The following is a 12326-nucleotide window of genomic DNA, read 5'->3' as shown; positions in this document are numbered from 1 at the left end:
ACTGCAAGGAGATCCAACCAGTCCATTCTAAAGGAGATTAGTCCTGGGTGTTCATTGGAAGGACTGATGTTGAAGCTGGAACTCCAATACTTTGGCCACCTGATGCGAAGAGCTGACTCATTGGAAAAGACCCTGATGCTGTGAAAGATTGAGGGCAGGAGGAGAAGAGGATGACAGAGGATGAGATGGTTGGATGGCATCACCGGCTCAATGGACATGGGTTTGGGTGGACTCCAGCAGTTGGGGGTGGACTCCAGCAGTTTGTGATGGACAGGGAAGCCTGCCATGCTGCAGTCCGTGGGGTCACAAAGAGTCGGACATGACTGAGCGACTGAACTGAACTGAACTGAGTGTGAATATGTCAGTCCCAATCCTCCAATTTATCTCTTCCACCCCTCTTACCTCCAGGTAACCATAAGTTTGTTAAGAATTTCATTTTTAATGCAATTGACCTTAGGCTTTGCTGATAGTAACGATGGAGAGAGGACATGGCCTCAGGTACCACTGGGCCCAGATCCAAAGCCTCAAGAATTCAAGGCCTGCAAGGCGGTAGAGCCCATAGGGACGAATAACTCAGCTTCCAGAGCCAGACCCGCCTGGGGCCCATCTTCCATCTTGCGCAGACTGTGTGGCCTGGAGCAAGTGACTTCACCTCTCTGGGCATCAGTTTTCCCATCTGGGCTGCTGTAGGATTAACTACCTAAACATGTGTAGAGAGCTTAGAGTGGTGCCTGGCACATAGTATGAGCATTGTTGATTTATTTCCCAAGAAACCAGGGAGACAAGTAAGAGAAGAAGGAAAGCAGGCACTCCTCCCCACCCTTTCCCCTTCCCCACTGGCTGGAAGATGCTCTGGTCCAAATGGGACATTGAAGCCAAAATAGCACAATAAAGGAGAGGAAGCGCTCGGGGGTGGGTGGGGGGGGGAGCAGATGGGCTCCCCACTGCCTCCCATGGAATGTGCTGAGTCTTCAGGAACGGTCTTTGGCAGTCACTTCACACAATCACGGAGCAAAGGGAAATGATCAAGTCTGTCACCAGGGTCAGTGCCAATTTATTTAAGAAAGTGGTGAGGCTGAAAAGGAGGATGTAGGGAATGGGAGGCCCCCGACATTCTTGGAAGCAGTTTGCAAAACGGCAGTGATCCCAGGTGAATGGGGAAACCACCCCTCCACACACGCCCTTCCACAGTCCCCAAGGGAGCAACCTTGACCAGAGGCTGGGGTTGGAGGCTGTGAGCCAGGCCTGGGAGGGGGGCTGGTGGCCTGCGAGGGCTGAGTCCAGTTGGGGCTCTCATGCTTTCTTTATTCTATTCAGCAAACTTGTAACAAATGTCCACTGTGTGCCAGGCACTGGGCCAGGAGCCATGGGAGATGCTGGGAAGAATGATACAGGTGAGGTCCTTACCCTGGGAAAGCTCACAGAGGACAAAGGTGATGCTCATTATACCCGAAGAAAATATCTGAGAAATACTGAGGGGTCAGAGACCAAATGGCCACCTCTTCTCCAGGGTGTTTACCTGGAAAAAAGGGGATGTCTGGAAAGGATAATGCTTAACATGGAATAACCTCCTTTGCTGGAATTAGCGGGGGAGTTATTTCCTGGGGAGTGGAGGGGCCATATCAGACTGTAAACTCATTAAAGAGGCTTATGATTTTGTCAATTCCTGGACCAGTCATTAGCCTGGCTTTAAACTTAAAGAGACCCATAGGCAGAGCATTTAGAGATGCCATGCTCACAAGGCCGGGTGCTCCCCCATTCTTGAATATCTTAAAACATCTGAGTTGGATTAGTGTAAACACTGATTGAGCATGAATCATAGAAAGGCACATGTATGTCATATAACCCAGTGGTTCTCAAAGTGTGGTCCTTGGACCAGTAACATCAGCATCATCTGAAAACTTGTTAGAAAGGCAAATTCTTGGCCCCATTCCATATGTACTGCATCAGAAACTCAGGCGGGGGTCCCAAAAAGCTGTATTTTGCAAACCCCCTAGGGGATGTTGATGCATATTCAAGTCTAGAGACCAGTACTCTAACCCAGGGGTCTTTAAAAGGGAATCTCCGCTGCTGTGGAGGTTCTGGGGGCATCTCTGGGGAGGAGAGGAGTAGCCCAATTTTCATCTGAGTTATATGTTGAGCTCTTCTGTCAGGCTTTGTTTAAAGAAAGTACTTCAGACTGAAAAAGTTTGAAAGCCATGACTCCACTTTACCTATCCTGCTTCATCACTTGTACAGATGGGAACACAGAGGCCCAGAAAGGGAGAGTTCCAGGAAGCAGGACAGACTAGCAGCCAGGCCTCCTGACCTTTAGCCCAGGGTGCTTTGCGGCATCTCAGGCAACCCCCTCATGAGAGAGGAAAGAGGAAGACTAGCCTTTGAGCCGTCTGTTAGTGAGATCCTGGGGTCTTTTTCTCTTTCTAGTTATGCCAGGATAGGCCAGGGGCTTCAGGAGTTCTTGCAGGAAGCCCTTCCGGTTCATCTTTCATCCTGTGGCCCAGGCTCTGTAGCCCCAGACTCCCTCATGGCCAGGCTGACTCTCCCACCCCCACGCCAACACTCATCTCAAGATGGAACGTCACAGGAGGTCTGCCTGAGCTTCCAACCTCTCCCTCCATCCCTCAGCCCACCCCCTCAGGTCCACCTGATGCCTGAGACACTGTCCAAGTCTGCATTCCTGTCCCTGCCTCCATTCCTTGCCCATCCCAGTCCCAGCCCTGCTCCATCATTGCCATCATGTTATGAACTGGGGCCACTGGGAGCTCTTCCTGGGAGGTCACTGGATTCTGCACCATGGCTCTCCCTTCCTAGCCCCCAACATCGCCAGGCCTGTGGTTCCAAGAGGCAGCTGGGGCAGGGGAGATGTTGCTGAGGTTGGGGTCTGTGCTACTTGCTGCTGGCTCCTCTCCAGACCCAAAGATCCAGCTGGCACGACTCATCCACTTCTGCCTGTGCCCTGTCAGATGCCAGGCATCACCTCTGACTTAGGATTTGAGCTTCTGCCAACTTCTATGGCTTTCTCCAGGGCCATCAGTGCAGCCATCTTCACAGTGCAAGGGAGAATGCAGTGGCTCCTCAAGGTGCCAACTGAGGACAACACCGAGGTGGGGCAGGAGTCTCAAGCCGCTGAGCGTACGTGAACAAAGTCAAGGCCGTGGCAGTGTGGTGTGTGAGTCAGCTGCTTGGCTCTTCCCTTCTGGATGTGTGTGTATGTGTGGGGGGTGGATTCTGGAGGAGGGAGAGAATGAAGAGAAATTGGAAACATGACCACTAAAAGGCTAACATTCACAGACCCAGCCAACTCATCCCTCCTGCAAAAGAGTGCTTGAAACACTAGCCAGGCCCGCCCCTGGCTGACCTCTTGGCCTCTGTGGACTGGCTTATAGCAGGAATTTCACAGCTGATGAAGCCGGGCAGGGTGAGGGCAATAGCTCAGGCTCTGGAGTCAGAGGCACAGACATTCACATCTGAGCTCAGTCTCTCACTAGGTGATCAACTTCCGTGAGGGACTCCACCTCTTTGAACTCTGGTTTCCTTAGCTCCCTCAAAAGGATGGTAATATTAGGTAGAACCATATGAAAATGCTATTTTGTAGGTTAAGAAAGGTTGAAAAGTGCCAATGTCATATTGGTTCAACCCAATAGCCCCTTTCTTCCAGTGTTGTTGTGCAGATGAAATAAAGGCAAGATACAAAATTGTTTATCCCAGTGCCCACTGGGATAAGTGGGTACTAAAGTATCCACTGACTAATAAGTGCCCGCTAAAGGGTAGTGGTGATGACGATGAAGACAGTGGGTATCTGACACCTAATATTGGCCACAGACTGAGGCCAGGTCTGGCCATCTCACAAATACAGGTCTTGGATAAACCAAAATATATCAGTGACATAATCTGAGGGGTTAAAATGGAACCTTGGCCAAATACTCCTCCTCTTTGGTCTGGGTCAGCTCTTAAAATTTCTTGATTATTATAGGTCACTCTTGTGGTAAAGCCACTCTCCAATAATGGCTCCCAATTAAGAGTCACAAAAGAGGAATAGAGTAAATCAGTGACTCATTCATTCATTCAACAACAGGATCAAGAGCCTATTATGTGTCAGACACTGTGCTGGGTGGAAGAAGCTCTGGTCCCTGCCCTGGAAGAATTTGCAATTTGGTATAAGAGAAAACCCCAGCACAGGTACTGAGAGTCCACTGCTGACAAGTGTCATCGTCATGAAAAGTGTGTCCCACGACTTGTGGGAGTACTGAGAAGGGATCAACCAACCCTAGGGATCCAAGAAGGCCACACAAAAACACATGTCATGCCAGATGGACCTTAAAAGATAGGAATTCCTTGGATGGAGAAGGTGAGGCACTAGAAGGACATTTCAAGCAGAGGAAACCTGACCTGTAGAGAAACAGGTTTACGAGCGGGGAGTGATTGAAGTTCAGTGTGTCTGGAGTATGGGGTGGGGAAGGGAGTCTCAGGAGCTGAGGCTGAACGGGTGGGTTAGGGCTGAGTTAGGAAGTGTGTGGTAGGCCCACCTAAAGGGCTTGGATGTGATCCTGTGGGCAACTGAGAATCAACATAAGGGTTTCCCAGAGTGTGCAAACAGATAACAATCTGATTCTATCTAGAGTAGGTCCTGGGAATCTGACATAGAAGGGGTTTTTTAATTGTTAGTAATAATTCTCAACTTTATTGAGACATGATTTATATATAATGGAAGGCACCTATTGTAAGTGTACAGTTCAATGAGTTTTGACAAATAGATATTATACCCACGTAACCAGTACCATCTTAGACTTGGGCAAATGGGGCCCCTGCTCCACACCCTGCATCTCAAGGGTGGGGGACTATGCTTTGCAACACCTTCATTACAATTTTCCAAGGTCCCCTTTCGTGCCTGGTCAGGGGTCAGCAATATCATCCGGGAGGGGCTGGCCAGAGTACAGAATGGGTTGCAGGTTGGCGGGAGACCAGTTTCTCCCCTTCAAGGCACACTTTGAACCTCTCGACCCTTACCCCTCCTGCTTGGGCCCCCCAGATACCCCAGGGAACTTCAGGATTCTCATCTATGGCACTTACATTCTTGGGACCTGGTTTCTGGAGGGCAGCATGGCAAGGAGATTGAGCCTCCAGCCACTGCAGTGTTTCTTTGACACAATGCATGAAACAGGGCAACCAACTGACACAGGTTTTGGATGATTCAGATAGTCCCTATAGACAGGGGCCATGAAAAGTGTATTTTCCCATGTTCTGAGCACCCAGGGAGCAGCCACGATAAAACCACCACTGCAATCAGGATTGACAACATTTTCCTCGTGGTAAAAAGTTTTCTTGAAGACCTTTGCAATCAATCTCACTCCCACTCTGTATCCCTGACTCCCACTGTCTTACTCTTTGTCACTTTAGGTTAGTTTTCCTATCTTAGAATTTCAAATAAATGGAATCATACAATATCTAGCCTTTTGTGTCAGGTTTCTTTCAGTTAGCATAGTACTTATGAGGTTTTCCATGGTGTAGCATATATCAGTAGTTTGTTCCTTTTTATTTCTGACTATCCATTGTATTAATATACCATTATATAGGTTGCATATCAATACAATTTGTAATGTATATTGATATACCATTGCATTGATATACCATTGGTCCATTGTATAGATATACCACAATTCATTTATCTATTCACCCATTACTGGTCATCTAGCCTGTTTCCATTTTGATTTTATTTTTTTTAATAAAGCTACTTTGAATGAGGCTTTCTGTAGGCATATGTTTTAGTTTATCTTGGACAAATACCTAAGAATGGAATTACTAGGCCAAAGCATTGGCTTATCTTTAATTTTATGAGAAACTATTGAACTGACTTCCACAGTGGTTGTACCATTTTATACTTCAGTCAGCTATGTAAGAGAGTTCCCATTGCTTCCACTTGGTATTGTAATTATTATTTTTTTAAATTTTCAGCCATTCTAATGGATGTGTACTGGTATCTTATGGTGGCTTTAATTTGCATTTCACTAACTAATGATGTTGAGCATCTTTTCATGTGTTTATTGGTTATTTGTATGTCATCTGTTCTTTAGGTATAATTTGCAGACAATAAAATTTGCCCATTAAAAGTGTGCAATTCAATGAATTTTGACAAATGAATGTGTGTGTATGTGTGCGTGTGCATGTGTGTGTTAGTTGCTCAGTCATGTCCAACTCTTTGCGATCCCATGGACTGTAGCCCACCAGGCTCCTCTGTCCATGGAATTCTCCAGGCAAGAATGCTGGAGTGGGTAGCCGTTTCCTTCTCCAGGGGATCTTCCTAACCCAGAGATCGAATCCGAGTCTCCTGCATTGCAGGTGGATTCTTCACTGTCTGAGCCACCAGGGAAACCCTGACATACAACCACATAACTAGTACTACCAATCTAGAAATTTATCAGTGGTGCTGATCTTTTCAAAGCACCAGCTTTTGGTTTCATTGAATTTTTTTTTTTTGAGGGGATGTGCTATTTCATTGATTTTTTAAAATAATTTAAATTTATTTATTTTAATTGGAGGCTAATTACAATATTGTATTGGTTTTGCACTTACTTTTATTATTTCCTTCCTTCTACTTACTTTGGGCTTAATTTTCTCTTCTTTTTTCTAGCTTCTTAAATTTGAAGCTGAAGTCATTGAAACATCATCCTAACTACTGTTTTAGGGGTGTTTCACAAATTTTATATGTTGTTTTCATTTTCTTTCATTTAAAGTTACTTTCTAGTTCCCTTTTGATTTACACTTTGACCCATGGATTATTTAAAAGTGCGTCATCTAATTTCCAAACAGCTAAGGATTTTCTGACATCTGTTTGTTATTGATTTCTAATTTAATTATGTTGAGGTCAGAGAACATATTCTTTTTTATTTCAATCCTTTAAAATTTATTGAGACTCATTTCATGGCCCAGCATGTGGTCTATCCTAGAGAATGTTCCACTGTGTTCAGAGAAGAATGTGTATTCTGCAGATGTTGGGTGCAGAGTTTCATTCATGTCAGTTAGGTCAAGTTGATTGATAGTGTTGTTCAAATCTTTTACATCATCATGGATTTCCTGTTTACTTTTATCTGTTACTGAGAGAGAACTGTTGAATTCTCCAACTATAATTATGACTTTAAATACTTATTGTTTCAGATCTGCAGTTTTAGCTTCATGTATTTTGAAGTTTGTTACTAGGTACTTAAATGTTTAAGAATGTTATATTATTCTGATGAGGCAACCCTTTTATCATTATCATTTTACCCTTATATCATCATTATCATTTACTCTTGGTAATATTCTGTGTCCTGAAGCTTACTTTGAAGTTAATATAGCCACCATTGGTATATCTTTATCCATCATTTTAGTTTTAACCTGCATCTTCATACTTGAAATATATTTCATATAGACAGCAAAAAAATTGAGGTTAATTTTATTTTTAATACATTAGGATGATGTCCAATACTTTGGCTACCTGATGCAAAGAACTGACTCATTGGAAAAGAGCCCGAGGCTGAGAAAGATTAAAGGCAAGAGGAGAAGGTGACGACAGAGGACGAGATGGTTGGATGGTATCAAGGACTCAATGGACAGGAGTCTGAGCAAGCTCCAGGAGTTGGTGAAGGACAGGGAAGCGTGGCATGCTGCAGGCCATGGGATCACAAAGAGTCAGACATGACTGAGTGACTGAACAACAGGATGATCTCCTTTAATAGTCCTGCTTAGAGTATATTTACATTTAAGGTAGCTGTTGTTATGGCTGGCTTTAGGTCACCCATTTCTCTATTTGTTTCCTATTCTTCTCATCTATACTTATCAGCTTTTATCTTTTTCTCTGCCTTGTTTTAGGTTATCTTTTGAAAAAAATGTATTTTGAAATAATTACAGATTTATGAAAGAGTTGCAAAGATAGTACAAAGTGTTCTCAAATGCTTTTTATCTAATCTTCTTTAATGTTCACATCTTACATAAACATGTTAGTGTATTTATCAAAAACTAAGAAATTTACATTGGTACAGTATGATTAACTAAACTACAGATTTCGTTTGGATTTTCCCTTTTCTATTCCAGGACCCCATCCAGGATCCCACATTTCAGCTATTCATCATGTCTCCTTAGGTTCCCCCTGGCTGTGGCAGTTTCTCAGATTTTTCTGGTTTTTGATGACCTGAACAGTTTTTAAGAGTACTGGTCAAGAAGTGTTGAGTTGCTTCAGTCGAGTTTGAGTCTTTGAGACCCTCTGGATTGTAACCTGCCAGACTTCTCTGTCCATGAGATTCTCCAGGAAAGAATACTGGAGTGGGTTGCCATGCCCTTATCCAGGGTACCTTCCGAACCTGGGAATCGAACCTGGGTCTCTTCTGTCTCCTGCATTGGCAGGTGGTTTCTTTACCACTAGTGCCACCTGGGAAGCCTGTTCCTCAGTTTGGGTTTGTCTGGTATTTTCTCTTCATTAGTCTGTGGTTATGGATTTGGGGCAAGAATACCACTGAGGGGATGTGTCCCGACATCCTGTTATATTGGGGGATACATGACATTAATGTGACTTACTGGTGATGTTAACCTTCATTACTTGGTTAAGGTGGCTATTTGTCAGATTTCTAAACTATAAAGCTACAATTTTTCCCTTTTCAAAAAATTTAAATTATATGCAAGACACTAAATTCAGCCTACACACAAAGGGAGGGGAATTCAGCTTCACCTCCTGGAGGGACAAAGCATCTAGGAATAATCTAAATCTTTTATCTTCTATTTTTACTCCACCATTGGCTGCTTAGCTGTAATCAGTGTTTTTTGGAGTTTCTCCAGGGCTTAAAGCAAACATTTTTATCTGAAAAAAACAAAAACATTAATTCAAAAACAAAAAGGTGAAAAATAAATAAATAAAAATTAAAAAATAAGTAAATAAAAAGACACCTGAACCCCAATATTCATAGCAGCATTATTTACGATTGCCAAGATATGGAAGTAAACTAAGTGTCCGTTAGATGAGTGGATAAGATGTAGTGTGTGTATATATATATATACACACACAATGGTATATTACTCAGCCATTAAGAAACCAAAATTTTACCATTTGCAGCTATATGAATGGACTTGAAGGGCATTATGGTAAGTAAAATACATCAGAGAAAGACAAATACCATATAAGTACGCTGTCACTTATATGTGGTATCTAAAAAATACAAAAAACTAGTGAATTTAATAAAAAAGAAGCAAACTCACAGATAGAGAGAACAAACTAGTAGTTACCAGTGGGGAGAGGGAAGGGGGAGGGGCAAGATAGAGATGGGGAGTAAGAGGTATGAACTATTAGGGATAGAATAAGCTACAAGGATATGTTGTACAACACAGAATATAGCCAATATTTTATAATAACTATAAATGGAGTATAACCTTTAAAATTTGTGACTCACTAAATTGTATACCTGTAACTTATATAATACCATACAACTGTATTTCAACTAAAAAACCAAATCAAATCAAATAAGCATTTTTAACTTATTATAATCTATCTTCAAATTCTGTTATATGACTTCATGTACAAGTAAGAACCTTAACACAGCATGCTTTGATTTCTCCTATCCTTTGTGGTATTGTTGTAATACATTTTGCTTCTACATATATTATAAACCTGATAATATTTATTAGGTAATAATATTATTATTTAAACAGTCATAATAATTAATATAATAATATTTAAATAGTCATTTAGATCTTTGGAATAAGTCATCCAGGTGAAATTCACAGAACATAAAATTAACTATTTTAAAGTAAACAATTCAGTGGCAATTAGTAGTCAATTATCTTTTAAAGAAAAAAAAATTAAAGGTTGAAAACAAGTCTTTTCATATTTATCCATGTTTACCATATATGGTGCTCATCATTGCTTTTCATAAGTCTGACTTTCTATCCAGTATCATTATCCTTTAATCCAAATAATTTCCTTTAACATTTCTTGTAGTATATAGACCTTTGAATATTTTAAAGATGTCACCCATTGTCTTCTGGCTTGGAACATTTTGGTTGTGAAGTCATGGTAATCTTCAGCTTGGTGTCCTTGTATGTAAATGTGTCTTTTTTCTAGGGCTGTTAGCATTTTCTCTTTAGCTGTGGTTTTCAGCAATTTTCTATGACGTGCCTTGGTATGATTTTCTTCATTTTTACCTTTCCTGAGGTTTGTTGAGCTTCTTGAATTTGTAGTTTATTGTTTTCATAAGATTTGCCAAAATTTCAGCCATTATGTATTCCAATATTTCTTTTTGCCTGCAGCTCCTCCTGGAACAATAATTACACATATGTTAGTATCTGTGATATTGAAACATAGGTCACTGAGGCTCTGTTAACATAAAAAAAAGTTTTATTGAGATATAATTCATATACTATACAATTCACACATTTTAAGTATGGAATGCAATAGCTTTTAGTTATAAATAGATATATGCAGCCATTACCATGGTCAATTTTAGAATATTTTCATCATCTCCAATGAAATTCCATATGCTGGCTATCCCCCATCCCTAAGCAATCACTAATCTACTTTCTATCTGTACAGTGTTGCCTATTCTGGAAATTTCAAATAAATGCAATAATATAAATTGTGGTCTTTGTGGCTGGTTTCTTTCACTCTGCATAATGTTTTCAATGTTTTTCCATATGGTAGTATATATCAATGCTTCGTGACTTTTTATAGACAGACAGGGAGGCCTGGAGTGCTGTGGTTCATGGGGTTGCAAAGAGTCAGACATGACTGAGCAACTGAACTGAACTGAATATACCTTTGTATGCATATACCACACTTTGTTACCCATTCATTCTGTTAACTTTTAATCAGCCTTTTTTTTTCCCTCTCTGTGGTTCATTTTGGATAGTTTCTATTGCTATTTCTTTCACTTCACTAATATTTTCTCCTGCACTATCTAATCTGCTATTATGCCCATCTAGTGAATTTTTTATTTCAAATATTGTTATTTTCACCTATTCACTTAAAAAAATATTTTAAAATATATAATTTAAAAGTTTAAATATATAATTTAAAAGTTAAAAAATAGAACTACCATATGATCTAGTAATCCTACTTCTGAGTATATATCCAAAAGAAATGAAATCAGAATCTCAAGAAAATATCTGCAGCCCCATGTTCATTGTGACATCATTCACAACAGCCAAGACCATGGAAATGACCTAATTATCTGTTGATGGATGAGTGACAGATAAATGGATAAAGAAAATGTGATAGATATAGGTATATCACATTGCTACCTCTTTTTTCTTTATTTCTATAGTATTTATTTATTTTAATTGGATGCTGATTACTTTGCAATATTGTGGTGGTTTTTGCCATACATTCACATGAATCAGCCATGGGTGTACATGTGTTCCCCATCCTGACCCTCCCTCCCACCTCCCTCCCCATCCCATCCCTCAGGGTCATCCCAGTGCACCAGCCCTGAGCACCCTGTCTCATGCATCGCACCTGGACTGGCGATCTATTTCACATATGCTAATATACATGTTTTAATAGTGTTTTTAAACGAATCTCAAGTATGTCTTTTCGTGCTTACCTACTTCAGTACGTGTCTCTATACCAAGTGATGAGGCTGTATATTTAAATATATACTATTCATCAATTTAAAAAATAAATAAGTAATAAGCACATTAAATACATAATTTAAAATTTCTTTCCTCACCATTTTCATGTTTTCCTATAAATCCTCAAATATATTTATATTAGGCATTTTATTAATAAAAGTCCTCTGTCAATTCTGGCTCTGTTTCTACTGACTGATTTTTGCCCTGGCTTTGAAAGCAGCACATTTTCCTGCTTCCTTACATGTCTAGTAATTTTTTTATTGGATCTTAAATACTGTGAATGTTTGAACATCTGGATTTCATGTCTTCCTTTAACTCTGTTCTACAAGTCAGTTGAGTTACTTGCACGTCAGCCTGAGCTTTTGCAGGCTTTTTTTTGGTTTCATCAGAGCAGATCTAGAGTAGCATTTATTCCTGGGCTGTGTGTGCTGTGCTTAGTCATTCAGCTGTTTCTGACTCTTGCAACCCCATGGTCTGTAGCCCACCAGATTCCTATGTCCATGGAGATCCCCTAGGCAAGAATACTGGAGTGGGTTGCCATGCCCTCCTCCAGAGGATCTTCCCAACCCAGGGATCAAACGCAGGTCTCCTGCATTGCAGGTGGATTCTTTATTGTCTGAGCCACCAGGGAAGCCCAAGAACACTGGAGTGGGTAGCCTATCCTTTCTCCAGGGGATCTTCCTGGCCCAGGAACCAAACCTGGGCTAGCTTATCCTTATTGCTAAGGTATGATGTTT

At 41.2% G+C, this 12326-nt stretch overlaps 1 long non-coding RNA gene across 1 annotated transcript in view; it reads left to right on the top strand.

The window, feature by feature from the left end:
* Nucleotides 1-8908, top strand: part of LOC138930488 (uncharacterized) — a 37699-nt gene extending 28791 nt beyond the window's left edge. Inside the window, exon 3 of the long non-coding RNA XR_011446200.1 lies at nt 7448-8908. This is a non-coding gene — a long non-coding RNA (uncharacterized lncRNA). The remainder of the gene's footprint in view (nt 1-7447) is intronic.
* The last annotated feature ends 3418 nt before the right edge of the window (nt 8909-12326 follow it).

Source organism: Ovis canadensis, chromosome X, assembly GCF_042477335.2.
Source record: "Ovis canadensis isolate MfBH-ARS-UI-01 breed Bighorn chromosome X, ARS-UI_OviCan_v2, whole genome shotgun sequence".
In the NCBI taxonomy this organism is placed as follows: domain Eukaryota; kingdom Metazoa; phylum Chordata; class Mammalia; order Artiodactyla; family Bovidae; genus Ovis; species Ovis canadensis.
Note: the sequence above shows the minus strand (reverse complement) of the source record. Positions and strands in the feature narration are given on the sequence as shown.